This window comes from Saccostrea cucullata, unplaced genomic scaffold (genome assembly GCF_032062105.1).
Source record: "Saccostrea cucullata isolate Sc308-1 unplaced genomic scaffold, CSIRO_AGI_Scuc_v1 ctg992, whole genome shotgun sequence".
Taxonomy (NCBI): Eukaryota; Metazoa; Mollusca; class Bivalvia; order Ostreida; family Ostreidae; genus Saccostrea; species Saccostrea cuccullata.
The window spans coordinates 87,454-112,186 of record NW_026940893.1 but is presented as its reverse complement, the minus strand read 5'-3'; the positions used below and the strand labels follow the sequence as shown (position 1 = coordinate 112,186).

At 34.4% G+C, this 24,733-nt stretch overlaps 1 long non-coding RNA gene across 1 annotated transcript; it reads left to right on the top strand.

Moving 5' to 3' along the window:
* The first annotated feature begins 647 nt into the window (after window positions 1-647).
* Window positions 648-7,440, top strand: LOC134256585 (uncharacterized). The gene is made up of 3 exons (XR_009989745.1): window positions 648-796; window positions 2,604-2,792; window positions 7,304-7,440. It is a non-coding gene; the product is annotated as an uncharacterized LOC134256585 (long non-coding RNA).
* Window positions 7,441-24,733: the final 17,293 nt, after the last annotated feature.

Genomic DNA, 24,733 nt, shown 5'->3' with positions numbered 1-24,733 from the left:
GACGAGGTAAGTAAACTTACGAGTTCCATTTTTGTTGAAGAAGCAGCTGTCAATGATATCAAAAAGCCTGGATTTTAATTTTTTCGTGGGGAATTGTTGTGTATAAAGTTGAAAAGTCGTAAGTTTTTATGCTGTTGATTTTTGTAAAGTCTTGTGATTTCAAATTGTCCAAAAGTTCTTTAGAATTTTTAAGTATCCACATCTGATTTACACAACTTCTTGAATATATAGTTGTACAGTACTCTTGAAGTTTTTCCTTCACTACTGTCAATATTTTAGTGAGAAGTAACGAAAGAGGCTTGGTTGAACATTTACTGGAACCTGCAATGTATCTTTGTTTGTAAGGACTCTTATGAAGTTTCGGAATCCAATATATATAAGGTAGTTCAAATTCATTTTGGCTCTGTGGAATATTAAAAGTATTCAATACTGACAGGTGATTCTGAAGAATTTCTTCCTTAGAAAGAGAAATATATGTATAAGTAGGATTACCACTTGTAGAATTAAATCCAAGTTCTTCTAGAATGCAATTTATATAATGAGCCTTACAAACGAAGACAATGTTGTTACCTGCTTTGTCGGCAGGAACCAGTAAGTACTGATCGTGTAATCTATCTAATTCTTGTGTGAAGTGTTTACGAGGAAATTCTGACTGTCACATTAACAAGGATGAACACTCTTGACTCTGCTTCGGATTCGGATCATCATATAATTCCCCAGTGATAATTGTATCGAGTGATGAAAGAGCTGACGGCGACATTTTAATGTATGATTGGCTTGGACCATTGGAATGAAGGTTAAAATATTCTTATTACTTAAAATTTACACTACTGATAACATGACAGTGACATACATTGATGTTATTAGAAAAATACACAGACACACCGATATATTATCTGTTTTACAGTTCAGACGCTCTCTGTTTACCTTGTAATCCCCACAGCTTTATATTTTATTTTTTTTAAAGAATGGGTGAACTTAACTGGCCAGAAAAAATGCCGTAAATTTAAGTTTCATAAAATGTCTACTTTTTTCCATCAAACAAACTTCCGATATCTTAACTGTGTATTCATGGTACGGATGTGAATTTAAAACACTCTTTTCGAGGTAAACTAAACAAATATCGAAAGCATAGTACCTGAAGATTTCTTGAAAATCAATAGATAATCAGGGTCACACGTTTTTCATCGTCTGAATAGATAGTCAGCACATGTTTGTCGGCTGTTCTTAAGAAAACTGTAGTTGTATATTGAACAAAATAATGTTATATTAAAAGGAGAAAAGCCGACAAGAGTGTGCTCACACTTAATTTAACAAAAACAGGTTCAAAACAAACTTCTCGCTTCCATTGAAATGTCTTCGATTGACCTCTTAAATATTACAATTCGTCACGTGATGTCCACCTGCGAGTGTACTCGTGAAGACAGTTACATTGTATTCTTCATCCTGACCTCGATCTAAATCATGTCATTGAGCGTGTTTTGTTGCCGTTTTCAGAGTTTAGCAAATTAAAAATTGTTTTAATTTTGCGTGTCATCACATTTTTAAAATAATTTCATTTTGACATCGCTGTAAAATGCTAATCACGTATTCGAATTTTTGGAAAGAGAGAGGGATAGAGAGAGAGATGTCAACAATGACACCGATAGATAGCCCCGCCTCCTATACATGTAAATAATTGATTGTGTGACATAAAAACGACTCCGGGTACATGTCGAATTCCGGAAGACGACACTCAAGTATCTTTACTTCAATTTTGATACACGACAACAGGGCATTGTTTTGGCACAAATGTTCCACCTAATATAACCAAGTATATGTTGCTCTTTCAATTGCACATAATTTATTTTGGATTCACTTCATATACAGATTGTAAAAGGAATCGCAAAAAGATCCAAAATAGGGCGTTAAGTCCACCCATTCTTTGAGGATGTAATTTCAACAGTCCTACTATCTATCATTGTGATCATACTCTATAATTCAAACTGCACTTAATGTTACAGAATATATTCAACTAATTATATATTGACAGTGTGACTATAACGGTTGGGGCAGATACTTATTTAGTTTTAATTTAGATTTTGCTTGTCAAGCCGCATTTGACATTTGGTGCATCCATGCTCAGTGTTCACACTGAGAGTTTATTCAAATGTTTAATTCGAATGAATTCACTGCTCGTTAAATTACTTCCCATTAGCGTGAGTAAGGATACCTAATTCAAATTAAATAGAAATGAATTTTGAATGTAGCTTAAACATGTTAAAGAAGCTAAGCACTGTGGGTCCAAAGTTAATACTGCGGAAAAATTGTGTGGAGTAATGCGCAAGTCACAATCTTCTTTTGCCAAGGTCTTATCATAACAGCTCGCATTATTGGCAGGGATTTGTGCTGCTGTCTGGACTCGCTATAAATTGATGTTCTCAAAAAGTCTTAATTATTTAATATCATACTTTACTGACAAAAAAGGACAAATATTGCTCAGTTAGATTGCAAAAGAAATTTGTTTCAAAAAATTGTAATAATAGAAAGTTTGCTTTTTTGTTTGATAAGACTGCTGTAATGGTTTAATGATTGTTTATTTGCCTTAATCATACATTTTTCAGTCATTTCATGGTGCCACCACTTGGGATGGTATTAGCTGCAAATATAGACTTGTACTCAGTACTTATTGCCTTTAAGAAGAATGAGATCTATTTTGTGCTAACACCTACCGTGACCCAGAATCTTGGTTTATGCAGTCTCATAGGAGTAACCTGTCTAAAGCATTTAGCAATGGGATTGTAACCTGCGACGTAAGGTTCAGCTTCTTATTGATACTTTGATTTATAATATCTATTTGAGAATTTCACTCATTCACATACTTAGAGATGTTGAATAGCATCAATTTAGACCTTTACTTAGCTAAGTAAACATGTACTGTGAGGTTTTTAAGGTCTCATTCATTTTATATGCCAGATGCATGTTCAGGAACATTACTGAATACATGTTTTTGTCTTAAATTTTTTTGTCTTAAAAGCTCTTTACTAATATAGAGATATGTTAGTATTAAACCTCTTCAAATTAGGGTAGACCTTTACTTTAAACTCAGCAATGTGAGTGTGTTGTGTGAACTTGTGTTAGCGAGACAGTGTGTTGTATGAGTTTTTGTTAGCAAGGCAGTGTGTTTTGTGAACTTAATTGTGTTAACCTGACAGTGGGTTGTGTGACTTTTTGTTAGCTTGACGATGTGTTGCGTAAACTCGTGTTAGCGGGACAGCGTGTTGTGTGAAATCGTGTATAAAGTGTAAGTAAGACAGTGTGTTGTGTAAACTTGTGTAAGCTAGACATAGTGTTGATTTAACTCGTATTAGCGAGACTTCGTGTCGTGTAAACTCGTGTTAGTGAGACTGCCTGTTGTGTAAACTCATGTTAGCGAGACTGCCTGTTGTGTAAACTCATGTTAGCGAGACAGCGTGTTGTGTGAACTCTTATTATCGAGACAGCATGTTGTGTGAATTCATGTTAGCGTGACAGTGGCAGTGTGTTGTGTGAACTTGTTATCCTGAAATTTGTCGTGTGAACTGGTGTTAGAGAGAAAGTGTGTTTTTTTAACTCATGTTAGCGAGATTGCATATTGTGTGAACTCGTGTAAGCCAGACTGCGTGTTCGTGTTAGCGATATTTCATGTTTTTTGAATTTGTGTTAGCGTGACAGTGTGTTGTGTGAAATGGTATTTGGATGACAGTGTGTTGTGTGAAATGGTATAAGGATAACAGTGTGTTGTGTGAAATGGTATTAGGATGACAGTGTGTTTTTTGCAACAGCCTCTGGTGCCAACTTGTGTTAGTGAATAGTGAGACAGCCTGTTTTGTGAATTCGTGTTAGCATGACAGTGTGTTGTGTGAAATCGTGTTAGCCTGACAGTGTGTTGTGTGAAATGGTATTAGAATGACAGTGTGTTGTGTGAAATGGTATTAGGATGACAGTGTGTTATCGCAACAGCATTTAGTGCGAATTTGTGTTAGTGAATATAGTGAGACAGCCTGTTTTGTGACTTTGTGTTAGCGTGACAGTGTATTGTGTAAACTCGTGTTAGTGAGACTGTGTGTTGTGTAAACTCATGTTAGCGTGACAGTGTGTTGTGCGAATTCATCTAAGCGTTACAGTGTGTTGCGTGTACTTGTGTTAGCTAGACAGTGTGTTGTATGAACTCATATTAGACATTTCCAGTTACGAGCGCCACGAGCTCGGACTCGTACTCTGTACTTCAATATACAAGGGGCTGTATCAAAAATTTACAAAAGGGGTTTTAAGGTAGACGGATTTTATGCCATTTTCGCGACAAATTGAAAAACAAAGCAAAGACGAATTTAATACTTGTATAGATTTATCATTTGTTTTCATTTGCATGAAAAAGCAAGGCAAATATTGACTGTTTGTCTTATTTTGTAAATTGGATGCCTCTACATTGTGCCTATGGCACGGAAGAATTTTATTTCTCGAATTACATGTTGTACATTTATTCTCTCTATATATTTATTTTTCTGTTTAATGTTCTGCATCGTCGCTGCTGATTTACATATCTTCTAGGAATCTAGGAAACTGTTTTGTGTGTCTTTAAATATATCAAATTTTGACACGGTCCCTAAAAAATTTGAAACAACTGTCCGAGTCAGTGTGCGAGTACGATCTCGAGTCCGTGAAATCTGGAAATGTCTATTAGCGAGACTGCGTGTTGTGTAAAACTCGTGTTAGCAAGACAGAGTGTTGTGTGATCTTGTGTTAGCGAGACAGCGTGTTTGTGAATTTGTGTTAGCATGATAGTGTGTTGTGTGAACTCGTGTTAGCCTGATATTTTGTTGTGTGAAATTGTATTAGCGTGACAGTGTGTTGTGTGTTAGTGTTACAGCGTGTGGTGCGAACTTGTGTTAGTGCGAAAGTGTTTTTCAGTGTTGTGATGGCGAGCTGTGTGATAGCTTAATGGCGTCTTTTGTGTCAGTAAGATGGCACGCTTTTATGAAAGTGCTATTGAACTTTAGCAAGTGGCCCTATCTGGACACGCCTTATTATAATTGATCATTTCTCAGATATACAGTGAATTACCGGTATAATTGTCACCATGAAATCAGCATTTACAGTTGCAATTACCTAGTTAGTAATAAAGATATTGGTTTGCGAGTTTTAAAATTATGGTGTTCGAATGAAGTGAAGTTGCAGTGTGTTAGCATGTTAATTTCAACAGACTGCCACTCCAATGCAGCTTTAAACAACACGCTGCTGTGTTTACACAAAACAAAATTTCATGCAAACACATCTCTAAACAATGAAGGATATGGAAATAACGAACAGTATTCAATCTCAACGTCCATTAAACAAATATACAAAATAAGAGCAGAGCAAACACGGACCCCCGAAACATCAGAGGTGGGATCAGGTGCAATGGAGGAGTGAGCATCCCCTGCTGACCGGTCACACCCGCTGTGTGCTCGTTGTCATAATCAGGATATAACGGAAGAAATCCGTGGTCAATTCAGTGTATAAATAATGGACTAACAATTGGTATGAAAAACGTCAGTCAGCATTTCATTCAATGATAAATTGTATTTGCTGACAAGGTCATTGTATCGACCTGTTGAGTGTTAGCTTCACTGCATGTTGGATTCAGTGTGCTGGCATATTATCACTGACGTACATGCTAGCACATTGTCACCTCGTGCTAGTATGTTGTCATTAATACTCTAGCACATTATCCTAAACCCACAAGTGCATGATTACTTTGCACGTGTATGTTGTCTTATCAGGGTATAGCATAAATGACTGCCTTAATTGGTGTAAACTTCTTTTAATTGATGAAAGAGTACATTAAAATTTACAAATTATACACAGAAAATGTGACAAAATCTGATCTCTCAATTTGAAAATCTAATTTATAATCTCATGAATTGCACTTTTTAGCTCACCTGAGCTGAAAGCTCAAGTGAGCTTTTCTGATCACCCGTTGTCCGTCGTCCGTCTGTCTGTCTGTCTGTCTGTCTGTCCGTCCGTCCGTCTGTAAACTTTTCACATTTTCAACTTCTTCTCAAGAACCACTGGGCCAATTTTAACCAAACTTGATACAAAGCATCTTTGGGTAAAAGGAAATTTAAATTGTTAAAATCAAGGGACAAGACCCCTTCCAAGGGGAGATAATCAAGAAAATAGAAAAATAGGGTGGGGTCATTAAAAAATCTTCTTCTCAAGAACCATTGGGCCAGGAAAGCTGAAACTTACGTGGAAGCATCTTTGGGTAGGGTAGATATTAAATTTTTAAAATCATGACCCCCGGGGGTAAGGCGGGGTCACAATAGGGAATCCAAGTTTTACATAAAAATATATAGAAGAAATCTTTAGAAATCTTCTCAAGAACCACTGGGCCAGGAAAACTGAAACTTTCATGGAAGCATCCTTGGGTAGTGTAAATATCAAATTGTAAAAATCATGACCCCCGGGAGTAGGGCGGGGCCACAATAGGGAATCCAAGTTTTACATAGAAATATATAAAAGAAATCTTTAAAAATTTTCTTCTCAAGAACCACTGGGCCAGGAAAGCTGAAACTTATGTGGAAGCCTCTTTGGGTAGGGTAGATATTAAATTGTAAAAATCATGACCCCCAGGGGGTAGGTTGGGGCCACAATAGGGAATCCAAGTTTTACATAGAAATATATAGAAGAAATCTTTAAAAAATTTTCTTCTCAAGAACCACTGGGCCAGGAAAGCTGCAACTTATGTGGAAGCATCCTGGGGTAGTGTAGATATTGAATTTTTAAAATAATGATCCCGGGGGTTAGGGCGGGGCCACAATAGAGAATCCAATTTTTACATAGAAATATATAGAAAAAGTCTTTGAAAATCGTCTCAAGAACCACTGGGTCAGGAAAGCTGAAACATATGTGGAAGCATTTTTAGGTGGAGTAGAAATTAAATTGTTAAAATCATGACTCCCAGGGGTAGGGCGGGGTCACAATAGGGAATCCAAGTTTTACATAGAAATATATAGAAGAAATCTTTAAAAATCTTCTTCTCAAGAACCACTAGGCCAGGAAAGCTGAACATTATGTATGAGCATCCTTTGGTAGTGTAGATATTAAATTGTGAAATCATGACCTCCAGGGGTAGGGCGGGACCACAATAAGAAATCCAATTATTACTTAGAAATATATAGAGAGCAAATCTTTAAAAAAGATCTGCATCACCCAAGTTATTCGGGTGAGCGATGTGGCCCATGGACCTCTTGTTATTAGTAAAAGAATTATAAATTAAAAAATTTCAATTTCTTTTGGATAGGTGTGACGCATCTGAATACTGAATTTTGATACCAAGCATGACCATGATTTGCCAGAAGATCATCTGTTTGGATGTGACATGGAATAAACTGCATAGTGAAAATAAGTCAAGTTTTGGTTTGTGAAGACATTTTTTTATAACACACTGTGTTCATTAAATTCATGTTTCATTTTATAAACATGCAAGTTTTCAAGAAAAACAGAGCACAAATAGTTATATTTTTATCAAATTAAAAATGATACACACTCACACCCGGAGCACTAAAATGAAAATTCTTGACGTCACCCGACATCGAAAGCATAACACGAGTACGTGTAACTTTTCTTAATATAGTAACCGTTTATCTCAATAAATTTCTTATTTCGCTTTAACCAGTCGAAAATATGTGCACAAAATGTTCAGGTTTATACTTAAAATAATATCTAACTATCCCTGTCTCATATCCTGCAATCCTCCAACCTCTATCCGCGTAAAAACTATAAAATTTTATTTACGGAAATACGGTAAAGTAACGTTACGAATTTCATTTTTTACGGCCTTGCAATCTCGGATTGATGGTTTTTCTTCACGCATCCTTTAAACTCTTCCTTCCATCCGAAAATATTATATGCCACTTAAATAATAATGTACGGCTTCTTTTACCATGTTTTCCCGATTGTTTATAAAATGTATTGGTCTTTGCAGTTGTTTTATCCGATGTCTATGCAGAATGTTATCACTGCTCACTGCTCCACCTTTTCCAAAAAGGTCCCTTTTTTGAACAATTCCGATCCGTCTTAATATGTTCTAACTTTGATTGCTCAGCCATTTTACAACTTTGAATTTTCAAACTTTGCAGGTTTGAAGAAATTACTTCTGTCAACCTCATAATGTAAAAATTATTCAGATTTATGCAGAATTTTATTAAATACAAATGAAATTTATAACGTGATAAATAATTTTTTTATCGAAATTTCGCGGTGCTCCGGGTCTCCATACCAAGTCTTATTACGAAGTCATAATTGTAATTAAACATTTGAAATGGAATCCGATTTTACATTTCTCAGTTCACATTTAGTCAAGAATCAGAAATATGCTAATGATAAATGTCAATGACGCAACATTTATTTAAGCTGTTTCCACCTTCACAATTTTATAGGTTCAAAGTACAAAAAATGCATTTATTTTCATTTAATATACTTAAAAATTTCCAATTATTGCAAAAATGTATAGGTCACCATATTATTTAGGATGCGAAACATTAATGAACAGAAGTGTAGGTAAACATAAAAATCGCACATTTTTGTGAACAGTATTGTGAAAAATATGAAAAAACTGGTTAAAATGCATAATTCTGATGACAAGTGTTACTAATTAATTCCTACTTAAAAGATACTTTAGAATTGCGAAAATTGGGGAAATTATTTTACAATAAAGCAAATGCCTGAATGAAGATACCTTCGTAGGTGTTATTGCCCTTGTAAACTTTTTTTAAAGATTGCATATTTGATTAAATATAAAAATTATGCATTTTTAAAATTCTTTAACTAAACAATATTTATCATTACACCTATTGTAAAGCATTCTTCCAAAAGATATTGTTCTATGAGGTATGAATTGAAACTTATCACAGTTTTTGCAAAAACCTATGACATCATAGGAGTCTGGAATTACCGTAATTTTTAGCCTGTCCACGAACTTTATGGACAACCCTCGTATGTGAATTTTTTACAGTATAATGTAAAAAAAATTGTTATTTTGGCACATACAACTAATTAAAGGCATAAACATGTGTATGATTCAAAGGAATTCAGTTCATAGGGCATGTACATGTAGTTTTCTAAAACAATGTTGACGAGATGTCCAGTCGCATTTCAATGTCAACTCCAAAACTTTGCCTGTTGCATACTTATTAGCCCATCTGAGCTAAAGGAACCAGTAAATTTTATCCATTATCATCATTGTCTAAAATTTCACAATATCATTTTCCAGAACCAAAGTGAAACTTGGAACAGAGCATCCTTAGTGTAGGGGATTCAAATTGTTCTTATGCAGGGTAATACCTTCAAAGAGATTTGTTTCTTTAATGCTGTAAATGTATTATATTTAGCTTGTACAATATTTGGTGGAAATTGACTTTTGAATAAGTTAGCGTAGATATTATTATTTATGTTTATGTACAAGACTTTTGCTTTGTACTTGATTTAGTGATTGCTGCATTCCGCCAAAGCCGCTTAAAAAGAATACACAGCCATATGTAATATGTTCACAATATACCTTTCAGAGAATGCTTCAAATTTGAAACATACACAACACATTTCTGTGCGTTTATTATAAAAGTATTGTTCTACTTACTGATTGCAACTAATGAAGATTGTTCATCATTATTGTAAATACATTTGGATTTTTTGAATTATTATATAATTTGTTTATTTAATTTACTTAGTTATACTGTATATTAAATGATTTTAAAGCCATTTTTAAGATGGTAATGTAGCAAAACACTTATGTTTCTGTAGTATGACACGTTTCACAAACATAATTTCAACAAACATGATATATCCGATATCAAAAGTCATAATATTGGAAGTTAAACTGTTATGGATACGATTTCAAGAATGCTGTTAGAGAGAGTACCCTTTAGACCTCATGCTCACACCAAATTAAAGAATTCAAGTAAGGTTTTTTGAGACAAATCGAAAAAGAGAATGTCATAATGATAAGACTAGAGCAAAGCTCGTTGCAAAGCAACGAGTGGGTCTTCCTTCCTAGCGATAAGCAAAAGATTAAATGTTTCTGTCTAGAATGTCAACTAGATTGTTGAGAATCTAAACAGAAACATTTAATCTTTTGCTTATCGCTAGGAAGGAAGACCCACTCGTTGCTTTGCAACGAGCTTTGCTCTAGTTCTTATTATTCTTTTTTTCCCTTTTCCTAGACGCCAACTTTGAGGCCTCAAATTTCACTCATTTCTGAATGGATTTTGCTCAAATTTTCAGAGTTTATGGACGTTACTAAACTCTATCAGAATGCTATCTAAAATTTCAAAAAAAATCACTTCCGGTTTTGAGTTATTTCCCTTTAAACGAAAATTTATAGGCTTTCGTTTCCAGACAAAGGCTCAGAGACGGCCAGAGCTGAAGCAGAAATTTTACTGATTTTAGATAATACAAGGATTGAAATTGTGCATGACGGTTTTTGTTTTTCGATTTCTCTATTCAAAATGGTGCTATAAAGGGACCAAGAATTAGAACTAATAAAAGAGCGAAAATTTACACATATATTGCTTTTTATCTTCTAAACTATAAATATTTTGTTAAAACATATGGAACAAAATTTGTGCAGAACTACAAGATCTTTCAAATGATATCTCGAAAAAAGGGATGACCCCTCAATTTAGGGATCTAGAGGGGCCAAAAGTTTTTTCCAGATATCTCAAAAAGTATTGAGAATTATTTTGTAATACATCCAAGAAGCAAAGTTGTTTAAAATGTCAAGCATAATCTACTGAAGTCGTCAAAATGCGTCCGGCGACTTCACTTCCGGTCAAACCGGAAGTAGTAAGAAAATACATATTTTTGCCGCTCTTGTCAAGTTTTTGGGTAACATATGTCACTGGAAGCATAAAACTTTATTTTCCGTCCATCGACATCACTTCCGGTCAAACAGAAAGTAGCCAAAAATAGTTTATTTTTTAAAGTTTTGATGCAAAATTGAAATAATAAAGTGACTGGAGACGACTAAGCTCATTGCTTTCTTTTGTTAACGTTACTTCCGGTAAAAACAGGACGGAAGGTTGCTTTGCAACGAGCTTTGCTCTAGTTGTATTTGTATTTGTAAAGCGATCTATCTGAGTAGATCAAAGGATCTGATTTTAATTAGATTGCTATCAGTCGGAGACAACGGTAAATATATACGACTACCCCTTCTTTTGTATGTAATATGACATAGATGTCGAAACCGGGGGGCTACGGGGTAACCCCCCCCCCAAATTGTAATTTGTGCTTTAGAAATAAAATTAAATTCATCAGAACATGTATTGGTAACAATCCTCTAAAAACTAATGTCCAAATAACTGTATATCACTTCCATTCTCAATGACCGTGTAGTGTAGGACAGCGTTGTGAGAATTCCATCGGCATCGAAAGCAAGTTTTTAACTTGCCTAGATAGCCGAGCGGTCTAACGCGCTGTTCCTGCACTGCTAGGAGACAGATTCCGTAGGTCTAGAGGTCAACCCCGGGCTGGAGCGGAAGTGAGTATCCTTGTAAAAGTGAATTTCTCTGTGCTTTCTATATTAATATTTCTTCACTTAGGGCAGTTATATTAGTTTCAGAGTTGTTGTTATTTGTGGTTTAGAAATAAAATTAAATTCATCACAACATGTTCTGGTAACAATCCTCTAAAAACTAATGTCCAAATAACTGTATATCTAATCCATTCTCAATGACCGTGTCGTGTAGGACAGCGTTGTGAGAATTCCATCGGCATCGAAAGCAAGTTTTTAAATTGCCTAGATAGCCAAGCGGTCTAACGCGCTGTTCCTGCACTGCTGGGAGACAGATTCCGTAGGTTGAGAGTTCAACCCCGGGCTTGGGCGGAAGTGAGTATCCTTGTTAAAGTGAATTTCTCTGCGCTTTCTATATATATATATATATATATATATATATATATATATATATATATATATATATATATATATATATATATATATATATAATCAATAGGCATTGAAAATTGGAGTTTACCTTCTTTTGTTGGTTAAGCCCCCTCCCCCCTCCATCCTCACACCCCCACTTTCTATTAGGCCCTTCATATCACTTTGATTACATTTACGACGCCTATAACGGAGCAGTTTATAAGCAATGTGAACTTTTCGAAAGCACAAATAATTACTTTATCTTTTTATGTGTTACACTGGTATTTTATACGAAGAATATATGTCATTGAAGTCGGAAGCTAATTGAAAGTTGGTGGGGGCTAAGTGTAAGAGGGAAAAAAATGGACCTTCTTGTATAACAACGGGACAAGCAAAAAACAGGAAAAGGGGAAAAACTGTCCTTGCCCAACCAAACACGAAAATCCAATTCCTATTTCGTAGAGGGGGTATTTGAACTTCATTCAGAATTATCGGTCACGGTGGCCTATTTGTAGAGTGTTTGCTTCGTGATCGGGAGGCCTGGGATCGATTCTCGTTCGCGGCGCCGCGTCAAACCTAAGATGTACATGTAAACATACATGTTGGTAGTGACTGTTCCTCCACCAAGCGCTCGGCACTAGAAGTGATTTAGTCACTGGTCTTTCGGATATTGCCTTAAAAACGTAGGTCACCTGTCACGGTAGGCGTAGGCACGATGAAGAACCCTCGCTGCTCAATGGCCCAGAGTTTCAAGAAACGGTGACGTCTCTTTATGAGTGAAAAGATCTCGAGATGGACATTAAACAATATGCAATCAATCAATCTTACAGGACTATTTATATTTCCAAACTCTAATACTTTCCATTCTCTGACTTAAACTGCACCGTGCCTGTGGAAAGTGGGGGGACTAAACGTACGCCCAAATGTTCAATGCCTATATTATGCCTATCTTTGCAAAAAGAGGTTGGGGGTGCTAGTTCTGTGGAGTAAATTACTTGATTTTTTTTATCGCCCTTCGATTGTAAATAAGCAGACTAAGATAATCGATGACTATTCAATAATTGCTTTTGCTGAAAAAGATATATGCTGTTTGTAAAAAAAAAAACTTTTCTTTTTCATATTACACAATGTAACAAACCTCGGACCTTATGATATCGTTGTCTCCGGTTGTTACATAGTGTGATATGGGAAAAAGTAAATAAAATATTATCGTGAATAAAACTTACATTTTTGAAGTTTTGGTAGAATCCATATCGCTGATGATCTGAAAAGTTCCATGTGCTTCAATAAGTACAAAAACATAATGCATGCACAAAAAAGTAGCAAACTCTGAGAAAGCACTCTAAGGAGAAAAGTATAGTATGTAGTTGCTAGGTACTAAGGAAGTGTATAATTGCCACTTATACACTTTTTTTATTTCTATACCTAAATCTGTATTTAACACTTTTATCTGTAAAATTTACACTTTAAAATGTAAATTTTTCACTTTAATCTGTAGTTTTTACACATTAATCTGTAACCAACCAGGATCAATTATTTATCATTCCTATTATTTGTAAGAATATTTATCAAGCTTTACAATTTTTTTTCAAAGTGCGTTAATATGGTCGATATCAAACCACTTTGAAAAGAAATTAAATTTTTTCAAAGTGCATTAGCTTGGTCCCAGATTTGACGCACACTGGAAAGAAATTTCAAAGTGCGTAATTTTTCAAAGTGCGTTGTAACAGTGCACCAACTCATAAATTTTAACGGTTTGAATGAAGGATAGTTCTTTCAATATTCTGGTGCTATTGTATGAAATTTATTGATTATTATTATATTTTATAATATGTTGTACGCATGTCTCTTTAATGAACAATGATGACTTCATTCACTTTCTTATTCCTTTATATACAGGTGCATATATGTAGTGCTTTTTAAAAGTTAGTACATTTATTTGAACAGAACTGGTAATGTATGCTCTGATTACATATCTTACACATTTCAGGATGAACTCTTCAAAGAGTCACTAATATATTTGTGGTTTCTGTTTTCACGAAAAGAGTTAAATAATCAACTGACTTTGTTCTCATAGAGAATATATTTGGCATATTATATGAGGTCGAACCGGTTGAATAATTTTGTGATTTCTATATTGATTGTTTTTATATTATGTTCAAGATTTTCGAAATTTTGTAGAGATATTTCCGTATACGTAGTTATGATTGGTTTTGAATTCAGGACTTTACTCGGCAGCCAGAGTAATGAAGCACTGAGGGGTGTTTATCGTGCTTATGCCTACACTGAGACGGGACCTTGTTATTATACCCCTCGCTTGAAAAGCGGTAATTGTTAATTCCGTCCGTCTGTACGTCCGTCCTTCCGACTGTCTGTTACGCTTTGGGGTACCTATCTCTTACATGTACCCGCAACTCCTTTCATACCACTGAATGAAATTTGATGAAACTTTCACAGAATCTTTAAATGAACTTATCGCAAATCTCGCTTGAAAGTATTACACTGCGGCCGAAATAGCGTTGCCTCGAGTATTGATACTATTGGATTTGATGATTGAACAATTTGAATCACGGATTGCATTCTATAAAACAAGCGCTTTAATTGGTTGATTAGGACCCGCCCACTCTCGTGCAGTATCATTTGCCGTTGTAAGTTGGAAAGCGTCCAACGGCCTTGTGATGGTCGAAATCTGATGGGGCCAGTTTCATTTGTCACTGATCGGCGTACGCCGAATAGCGCCGGTCATGTGACCGGCATAAGACGGCTAAGAGGCAAATGAAGTAAACCGGCGAAAACATTTTTTAAAAATGAATAATTACGCTAAATGATAATCAATTAATTAAGTTTTATTAATTTTTTACATTATGTCTTAGGAGAATAATTCGAAATTCAATTTAAAAAAAAACATGAACCTCATGAAATATTTCATTTTTCAGAAAATAAAAACATATTTAAAATATTTGAATAGAGATTTGCTCAAAATATGCAAATAAAAAAAGAACGTGTCGATTTAGTAAAAATTGTCAGCATTTTCACACTTGTCTTCTCTTCCCGCCATTTTTCTAAGACCGGCGATTTCTTCGCCGTCCATTCCAGACCGGCGCATTCGGCGTACGCCGGCGAACCTTTTCCGGTCAAATGAAGTAACAAGCCGGGTTACGAAAGGTCAAGTGGCGCATTCGGCGTACGCCGATATGACAAATGAAATCCTACCATGGTGACTTTTTGAGAAAAAAAACAACAAAGACTTACTATGAAATCACTTTATAGCATGTGACATATACCTACCGCAGACTGTACATGTATATCGTTTGATGACAAACACTAATTTCATTTTATTTTACATGTAATTCTGCCGATTTTCAACGGCATTTTCAATTTTCGTTGGTGCAAATTGAAAACATGCGTAGAAAACATATCCAGCTATATATAATACCGGAGCACCCGTTGAAAAAATATAAATTCATATGTGGTAAAACATTGGATTAAATTAAAAGTTAACTGTTTTGTTGTCTCGAGTATCAAAAATACCATGTTTCAAATGCATACCTATTTTTAAAATTGTCGTCATGGCAATATTTAAAAAACTTGCGATCTGGAAAAAAACGAATCCTTGTGCAGTGCACTTTTTACTGTAATGGCGAATATAATTTATGTATTCACTATAAAATAATTAATATCACTAACATATACCAAAACTAAGTACGTTTAATTTTATTGATCATGTTGATACATATACTGAAGAAAAACGGGGAAAACTGCCGTGTTTTTCAATCGCAAAAATATGCCCCTGGTGACGTGTATCATTTTAAAGCCAGTCCTGGGACAGATATTATTTGAAGATCATTAAAGGTTACCCACACTCACAATAATTTAATAAAATATTGTCCTCTGAATACTTCGCTCAGTAAAGGGGATCTTCCGCTTGTTTACAAGTTTTCTACAGCTGTTCTTTCTTGGAAACATTCCATGAGAAAGTGGGCGGGCTTATAAAAAAGCACCAATCAGATTCTTTGTTGCATTGTATAGTTTGAATATAGCCGAACTGAATTGTAAAACGGTTAAATCCAAATGTGTTGTCACCCAACGCAATGCTGATAAAGTCAAAGTGTATACTTTTGAGCGAGATTTGCGATAAATCAGTCCCGGTCAGGTTTGAACCTACAAATTTCTGATCATGGACAAAGCGCTCTACTGATTGAGCTACATGATTGAGCGATTGCTATAACATTTTAAAGGAGGCAAGAAAAGATTACAGGTGTAAAATAATTAATTATGAGTATCATGACCAACTATTCTCTTTAAATAAAAAAAAACGTTTAAGTTGCATCTTATTTACTTCAAAATTCAGTTGGGCTTAATGGTTAAAAAGATAAAATGTCAAACCGTGATTTCGAAAGCTGAGAAGAGGACATTAGACGCGCCCTTGTAACAGTAGAAAACTGTACACAGAAAACAACCCATTGCTTACACATTCATGTACTTGAATGAAGATTAATGTGTTGTTAAGAATGTACATCTATTATATGCCCACGAAGAAAAATTGTTCAGATAACTTGAAGACAAAATATGATATCTTATGAAATCCATACGTTGAATCTAAATTCTATGCATGTATAAAAAGAAAAATCTATGTTTTTTTGTCACGCAAATTGTATTTTAATTGAATCTTTTGACTCGATTGAGAAAACACGTAAAGCATTCTTCTTGGATTCGTTATATTCTTGTCTAACATTTTACAGTTGTGGAAGATGGAGACATATCCTTCAGAAGAGACCGTATCAACTGAAGTTCCGTGTTGCAGTACATGTATCATCATTATATCTTATAAGATTTTATGTGTTGTATGCATGTCTCTAAGATGAACAGTGGTGACTTCATTCACTTTCTTAATCACTTACTTACATGTACTTATATGTAGTGCTTTTTAAAAGTTAGTACATTTCTTTGTACGGTACTGGAATGCTCTTGGAACATATCTTAATTTTTTGATTTTTAGAATGAACTCTGAACTGTCACTAATGTATTAGTGATTTTTGGTATCACGAAAGGAGTTAAATAATCAACTGACTAGGTGCTCACACAGAATTTATTTGGGATAGTATAACGGGTATTAGGTCGACAAAGTTAATTTTGCGATTTCTAGATTTATTATATACCTTATTTGTATCAACCAATTTTACTGTTGAATTAACGCTATCACGTGACGTTGTGATACGATTTTCCGGATCACCAACATGTTGTTTTCTGAATCTATATCACCACTCTCTGAAACTGATGACGTAGTACGTAGAAATATGACGTTATTTTTCTTGCGCGTTAAAAAGTCCCTTGTTATTATTATTTGTTTAATGGATTAATATTACCCAATTTATCTCTAAAGGTTTGTTTTAATATATTTAGCCAGTTATAAGGAGGTATATAAAAAATTATCATTATATCAGTAACTTGATCCGAAGGGTCGTATCACGTCGAGTTGACAGGCGCGGATCATCAGATCAAACGAGACGCGAAGCGTCGAGTTTGATCTGATGATATGGGCCTGTCAACGAGAAACTGTCAACCAATTTTACTGTTGAATTAACGCTACCACGTGACGTTGTGATCCGATTTTCCGGATCACCAACATGTTGTTTTCTGAATCCATATCACCACTCTCTGAAACTGATGACGTAGAACATAGAAATATGACGTTATTTTCTTGCGCGTTAAAAAGTCCTTTGTTATTATGCTTTGTTTAATGGATTTTTATTACCAAATTTACCTCTTAAGGTTTATTTTAATATATTTTGCCAGTTATAAGGAGGTATATAATACATTTATCATTATATCAGTAACTTGATCCGAAGAGCCGTATCACGTCTCGTTGACAGGCGCAGATCATCAGATTAAACTCGACGCTTCGCGTCAGGTTTGATCTGATGATCCGCGCCAGTCATCTCGACGTGATACGACCCCTCGGATCAAGTTACTGTTATGATAATTCATATTGTATATATATGTATGTTTTTATGTCCTTTTCTTGAATTTTCCTCTAATTTAGCAGACTGCATCTTCGCTAGCCAAGGGTTTTCGGTCCACTCCGCTCCCATGGGGAGCGGAGTGGACCGAAAAACCTAGGCTTGTAAAAATGCATGGGGAGCGGAGTGGACCGAAAACCCTAGGCTTGTGAAAATGCATGGGGAGCGGAGTGGACCGAAAACCCTTGGCTAGCGAAGATGAGCAGACTGGGGTAATTGAATAAAGTAATTGTAATTGAGCGTAATTAATTACACTTTTCAGAGTAATTGGACGTAATTTGCATTACAGCCAGCCTTAAAATACAATGTAATTTGAATACATTTTAATTACATTTCAATATATTCTTATCAAAAAGAAAGTTTTTAAAAAAGGTGTCTTATACTGATACGCAGTTTGTATATACTGGTGTAACACGGGCTTGTGTTTGTAAATTAATAATATATCTCATATAATGTTTAATTTGATTATACGGTGTGTCACACTGCCCAGGACATCAGGTAAAGGTATAATTTTTTTCAGGTGTGGACCCATTCTTATTCAGAACCGAGCATGAATTCAAGAGTTTTGAATGAATCCAATGTCCCTCAAAATGTTTGAAAGAAATTGATTACATTTGAAACAAAATGTGTTTGTTGTGAAACACTGATGCCCCCGTATGGTAACATAGCAAGGGTTAAGCTTTCTTAAATGAAGATCAAATACATGTTTGTTGGTACCTAAAGTTAGGTCTTTTCACAGCAATTCAAATATTAAACCCTAGCACCACCTGTTCAAAGTTATGTCTTGTGAGATGTGTATTGTTTCATTATGTATATAATTAGTAACATTAAGTTTCTTGTACATTCCAGGGTGGTCAATATGTTTGGTCTTTTTTTTCTAGAACATTCTTGAACTTTGTTTATGTCTAAATATTTCCAGTAATATCATGATTTAATAATTTCTAGAATATTCTAGATTTATGATACTGTATAAATATCCTGTCAATTCGATGCATAGAGATTGTCGTATAAGCATCATTGAGGTATTACTGGGATATAATTTCTGAACATTCTAGAGTGGTAATATTGTAACACAATTGGACCATACCGTATATAAATTACATATTAACTTTTTAATATATGTTGTGTTTCTTTTATTTGATTAATAAGGACATATGTGTATAAGGCATAATAATCCTTATATGTCCTTGAGAGCCATTTAGGTTCTAATGTACTCTATTTCTATTTACTGATAATGTGTTTAATGTAGTCAATACTGGTGTAAATATTAATGTGAAATATTATGGGTCAGCTTTGATGAAATATCATAATTGAACGAAGTGGTCAATATCCCTTATTGGTATCTAAATAATTAAATGTATTGGAAAATGACTTGATAACATTAATTGACCACATTCAGAATTGTTATTGAATACTTGATTAAATCTGCAAGAAAATCGATCGAAGCAATTTCATAAATGACTTAGAAGCTTTCCAATAATTAATTATTAAACCAGGATCTGACGATTGCAAATATGAAGATGTATATATATTCGGAGACTGGACGGGCGGAGGACAGATCTAGAGAGAGAACAAGAACTTTATACAAACGTTTCAGACGTACCACTATACGAACTTTGCGCCCCCCTGTACTAGTTACTAGTTTGGCTTCCAGTGGATATACCAAGTACTAACTCTATAATATTTTAACTGTACCAGTGCTGACAACATTGTTCTAACTTTATATGCATAAACGTCTATATATTGTGCAACAGTGACATAATAAATATATATATAACCGTATCCAAAGTCGTTGTGTTATAGACGTTCATTTGGTGCCGTGACCAGGATTTGATTTTGATTCGAACGGGTGACCACTGGTTTGAAAACTGAAGAAAAATTTAATGCTTGTGACCAGGAATATCGAAATTCTCCATGATCATTTTAATGTCAATGACCAAGGCCATGCGAAGCATAACTAAAATGTCGAACGTGGAGGGAAAATGTGGCAAGGTAGGACGTAACTTTCTGACCCAGAAGTATCTGTAGCCTGACCAAGTTTTGATATTTAAAAAAAAGAAAATTTATTTTTAAAAAATTAATTTGGCTTATTCTTTTGGATTCTCTTAATAGATAATTCTGACTTATTAAACAAATGATTTTAAAAATGAAGAAAGATTTGAAATTTTGTGCAAAGAAATTCTTTCAACATTCAGTGCGCATTAAATTCTGTGCTCTAAAAAATGTATGACTGATTCAAAAAATTGAAATAAAATTTTTTTTTTCATTATCTTGAAAATGAATTTAAAAATACAATGAATGCATTTAATTCTTTTGTACATATATAGTGATGATTGTTTGCTTCTTATCAATATTGTTTAAAAAAAGAAAAAATATTAAGCAATATCTTGTAATGAACAGGCAAGAGAAAATGGTAATGAAGGTCACGTCAGATTGATTGTCACGTTTTTAAATCTTGAATTTGACTATTGCCTGGACTTGTTTTGAGGTTATTATACAAATTTTGGCATAAGTGCAGCACTAAATCAAACATACATTGGGGTTTATCGTGGACTAAAGGCATATGACGTTGGTTTGATACCACGGACGATGAATAACGTCTGACCCAGTGTTTATGGGCCGTCATAAGTGATTGTACTAATCCTAAATTAAATTCGCTACGAGGATGCGATTGTAAAGGAGGATAGTACCGTGTTTATATTTTAAAAGTATATTGACTGTGATTATCACAGTTCGTGGAAATGAGGAACACGACAGGTGATAGCAGTCCTTTGAAGATACTTACAAATGAAGAAAACGTTGGACACTAATGATATTTACTGATTTGTGTTGTACTTTTGAACAAATTTACCGAAACTGAATACATGTAAGTCAATTACAAATTCTGACGTTGAAGAACAAAAACTCTATTAATTCGGACTGAACTTTTGGACTCAAATGTAAACTCAAAGGTATGGGATCCGGATACACTGGTGACTTCTAATTTGAAGGGCGATGCTTCCGCCTGGAGTGGCGATAATTGCACTCCGTCATCTATTAATCCTTTATCTCAAACTGGGAGTTGGCCAAATTGGGTTTATTCTATTTTAATAATCAGCATCGCTTTTCTAGGGATTCTATTTATATCTATTATAAATGCAAAAAGTGTTGGTCAAGTAGATTTTGGCAAAAGGTTAAGAAAGCAGGCGGAGAGAAGGAACAACTGAAATTGGTGGCGATTTAATCCCCTAGTGAAGATACCACTAGCAGACACAATATTGCATCTGCACCATCATCGACTACTGTTCTCATCGCTGGAGTTGACTCTGTCGAAATGATTACAAAAAAACTTTATCCGAAACTGAGGACAATTATCCTTACAATTAAGAATGACGACCCCGTTGCATTGTAAATGAACACTCGTGTAAGTCGATCCCTCTTTCGAATAAGAGCCGAGGATCGTGAATACAGTTGGACAGTCTGTTGATTTCGAGACTAATGTTTAATGAAACATATATTACTGTGTTGTTCGTATCCAGGTGGAGGAAAGCTTTATTGTCTCGTAAACTATGTGTTGTAACTATTTAACGATTCCTTATATTACTTCTCGTGTAACATGATGTACCTTTAAAGCCGAGGGAGAATTACATTATGCCGATACTTACAAACCAAGAAAAAAATCCACAAGTTCCAATTCAATCGACTATGAATTAAACTAATTCATCTCTTGTGAGGGAGGAATGTAACACAATTGGACCATACCGTATATAAATTACATATTAACTTTTTAATATATGTTGTGTTTCTTTTATTTGATTAATAAGGACATATGTGTATAAGGCATAATAATCCTTATATGTCCTTGAGAGCCATTTAGGTTCTAATGTACTCTATTTCTATTTACTGATAATGTGTTTAATGTAGTCAATACTGGTGTAAATATTAATGTGAAATATTATGGGTCAGCTTTGATGAAATATCATAATTGAACGAAGTGGTCAATATCCCTTATTGGTATCTAAATAATTAAATGTATTGGAAAATGACTTGATAACATTAATTGACCACATTCAGAATTGTTATTGAATACTTGATTAAATCTGCAAGAAAATCGATCGAAGCAATTTCATAAATGACTTAGAAGCTTTCCAATAATTAATTATTAAACCAGGATCTGACGATTGCAAATATGAAGATGTATATATATTCGGAGACTGGACGGGCGGAGGACAGATCTAGAGAGAGAACAAGAACTTTATACAAACGTTTCAGACGTACCACTATACGAACTTTGCGCCCCCCTGTACTAGTTACTAGTTTGGCTTCCAGTGGATATACCAAGTACTAACTCTATAATATTTTAACTGTACCAGTGCTGACAACATTGTTCTAACTTTATATGCATAAACGTCTATATATTGTGCAACAGTGACATAATAAATATATATATAACCGTATCCAAAGTCGTTGTGTTATAATATGTTTGGTCATTTTTTTCTAGAACATTCCTGAACTTTGTTTATGTCTAGAACTTTCCAGTAATATCATGATTTAATAATTTCTAGAATATTCTAGATTTATGATACTGTATAAATACCCTGTCAATTCGATGCATAGAGATTGTCGTATAAGCATCATTGAGGTATTACTGAGATATAATTTCACTGGGACATTTTGTGCAGCAACGGACACTCTGATGTATGTTTTTTTTTTTTTTTTAGATTTTTGCTAAGTTTGTACTTAATGATTTGTATATTACTGTAAATAAATTATTGTTAAGTATAAACAGTGTGATTGATCTTTGCTGGTATTTAGGGTTATTCTGATCCATAACATATGACTAAGGTTAACTTTTTAAAGGTCGGATAAACTCTGGGGTCAAGAGTCAAGGTTTTTAGTTTCTAAATAAAGGCCTAGGCCTTGTCTCAAAGATTTCATATGAGATGTATGAAAGCACTGGCCTTCACTGTTCAAAAGTTATGGCCAAGGTTGAAGTTTGTAAAAAGTAGTTAAAACTTCAAAGTCACGGTCAAAGGGTCAAGGTTCTTGATATCCAATGTAAGGTTTTGAAACAAGGATTACATATTTGAGAAATGAAAGCTCTAGGCTTTACTGTTCAAAAGTAATGGACAAGATTAAAGGTTGTAAAAAAAAGGTCAAACTCCAAGGTCAAGGTGAGAGGGTCAAGATTCTTGGTATGCAATGAAATGACTTCTCAGAATGATTACATGTGTGCTAGTATGAATGCTATGAAAGCTCTAGCCTTTGCTGTTCAGGAGTTATGGCCAAGGTTAAAATATATGCCACGAAAACTCGATGTGGTATGTGGCGAATATGAAAGAAAAAATTCTGAGGCCCGGCTTTATTCCTTGCGTTGAAGTATTTATCAACACGTGTTTTGTATGTAAATCTAATCGTTGGCATGATTTTAGCTATACATTGCTTGAAAAGATGTACTCACTTCCTCATCTCTGGCTTCTGCTGATGATGAGACTCTTGAGGAAGGTGTAGGATCTGGTGATTTGGATAAAGTCTTCCCCCGTTTTGACCCAGATTCCATCCTTTGAAAATATTTAAAAATATCTATAATTATTCATATAGAATAAAAGAAAGAAGTAATGTGTCCATGATCTTTGTTAAATTCCTAAGATATTATTTTGTTTGTGACAATTGTTTTTTTAATACATGCACTGATAATGATTGAAAGTTTATATAAATGAATGTTTAGGTCTCCATGTGTTGTAACTTTTATTTAAAAGAATTGGTAAATGAAATAAATAAAAAAGACCATAATCGCTCTCAGATGTCAATTAAAACTACGAATTTAGATAAGAGCAAAAACGGAACTCTAAGAAATATCACAGGGATAAGATAACAGAGAGGAGTAAGAATCTCCTGTCAACAGGTTACACTCGTCATGTGCTCCTTTTAATAATAAAACAAATAGAAATATTCGCCCACAATTTTGTGTAAAAAAAAAATTGCCTAACTGTTTGTATAAAAACGTCAGTAAGCATTTTACTGAATTGGAATAATGCATGTATTGGTGACAAAATCATTGTTTCTGCCGTTAAATTTGCAAAATGATGACTTTAAACGAGACTGTTCACATCCCAGACTCATCAATTTATTTTCCAGTAGCTTGTTTCGTCTAAAAAAAGTGCTCGTACCTAGAGCAGGCTTTTTGTATCAAATAAACTGGGAGGAAAAAACTTCATATTAGGTATATTGATATTATGCTAAAAATTTATTTAAAAAGTTTAATAAATAGAAACATTGAAGTCATTTCTCTATATATTCAAGAAGTGGTGTAAATCAGATGTGGATACTTAAAAATTCTAAAGAACTTTTGGACAATTTGAAATCACAAGACTTTACAAAAATCAACAGCATAAAAACTTACGACTTTTCAACTTTATGCACAACAATTCCCCACGACAAATTAAAATCCAGGCTTTTTGATATCATTGACAGCTGCTTCTTCAACAAAAATGGAACTCGTAAGTTTACTTACCTCGTCATTGGTCATTTGAAAAATTATTTTGCTAAAAAAAACCATTCTCACTGTACACACAAGAAATCTGAACTTGACATAAAAGATGCTTGAGTTTCTGATTGACAATATCTATGTGTTTTTTGGAGATTATGTCTTCAAACAATCTATTGGAATTCCCATTAGTACCAATTACGCTCCGTTATTAGCAGACTTATTTTTATATTCATATAAAGCAGAATTTATGCAAAATCTTTTGCGTGAAAAGAAAAAAACACTTGCTGTGGCCTTCAACTCGACATTTAGATATATCGACGACGT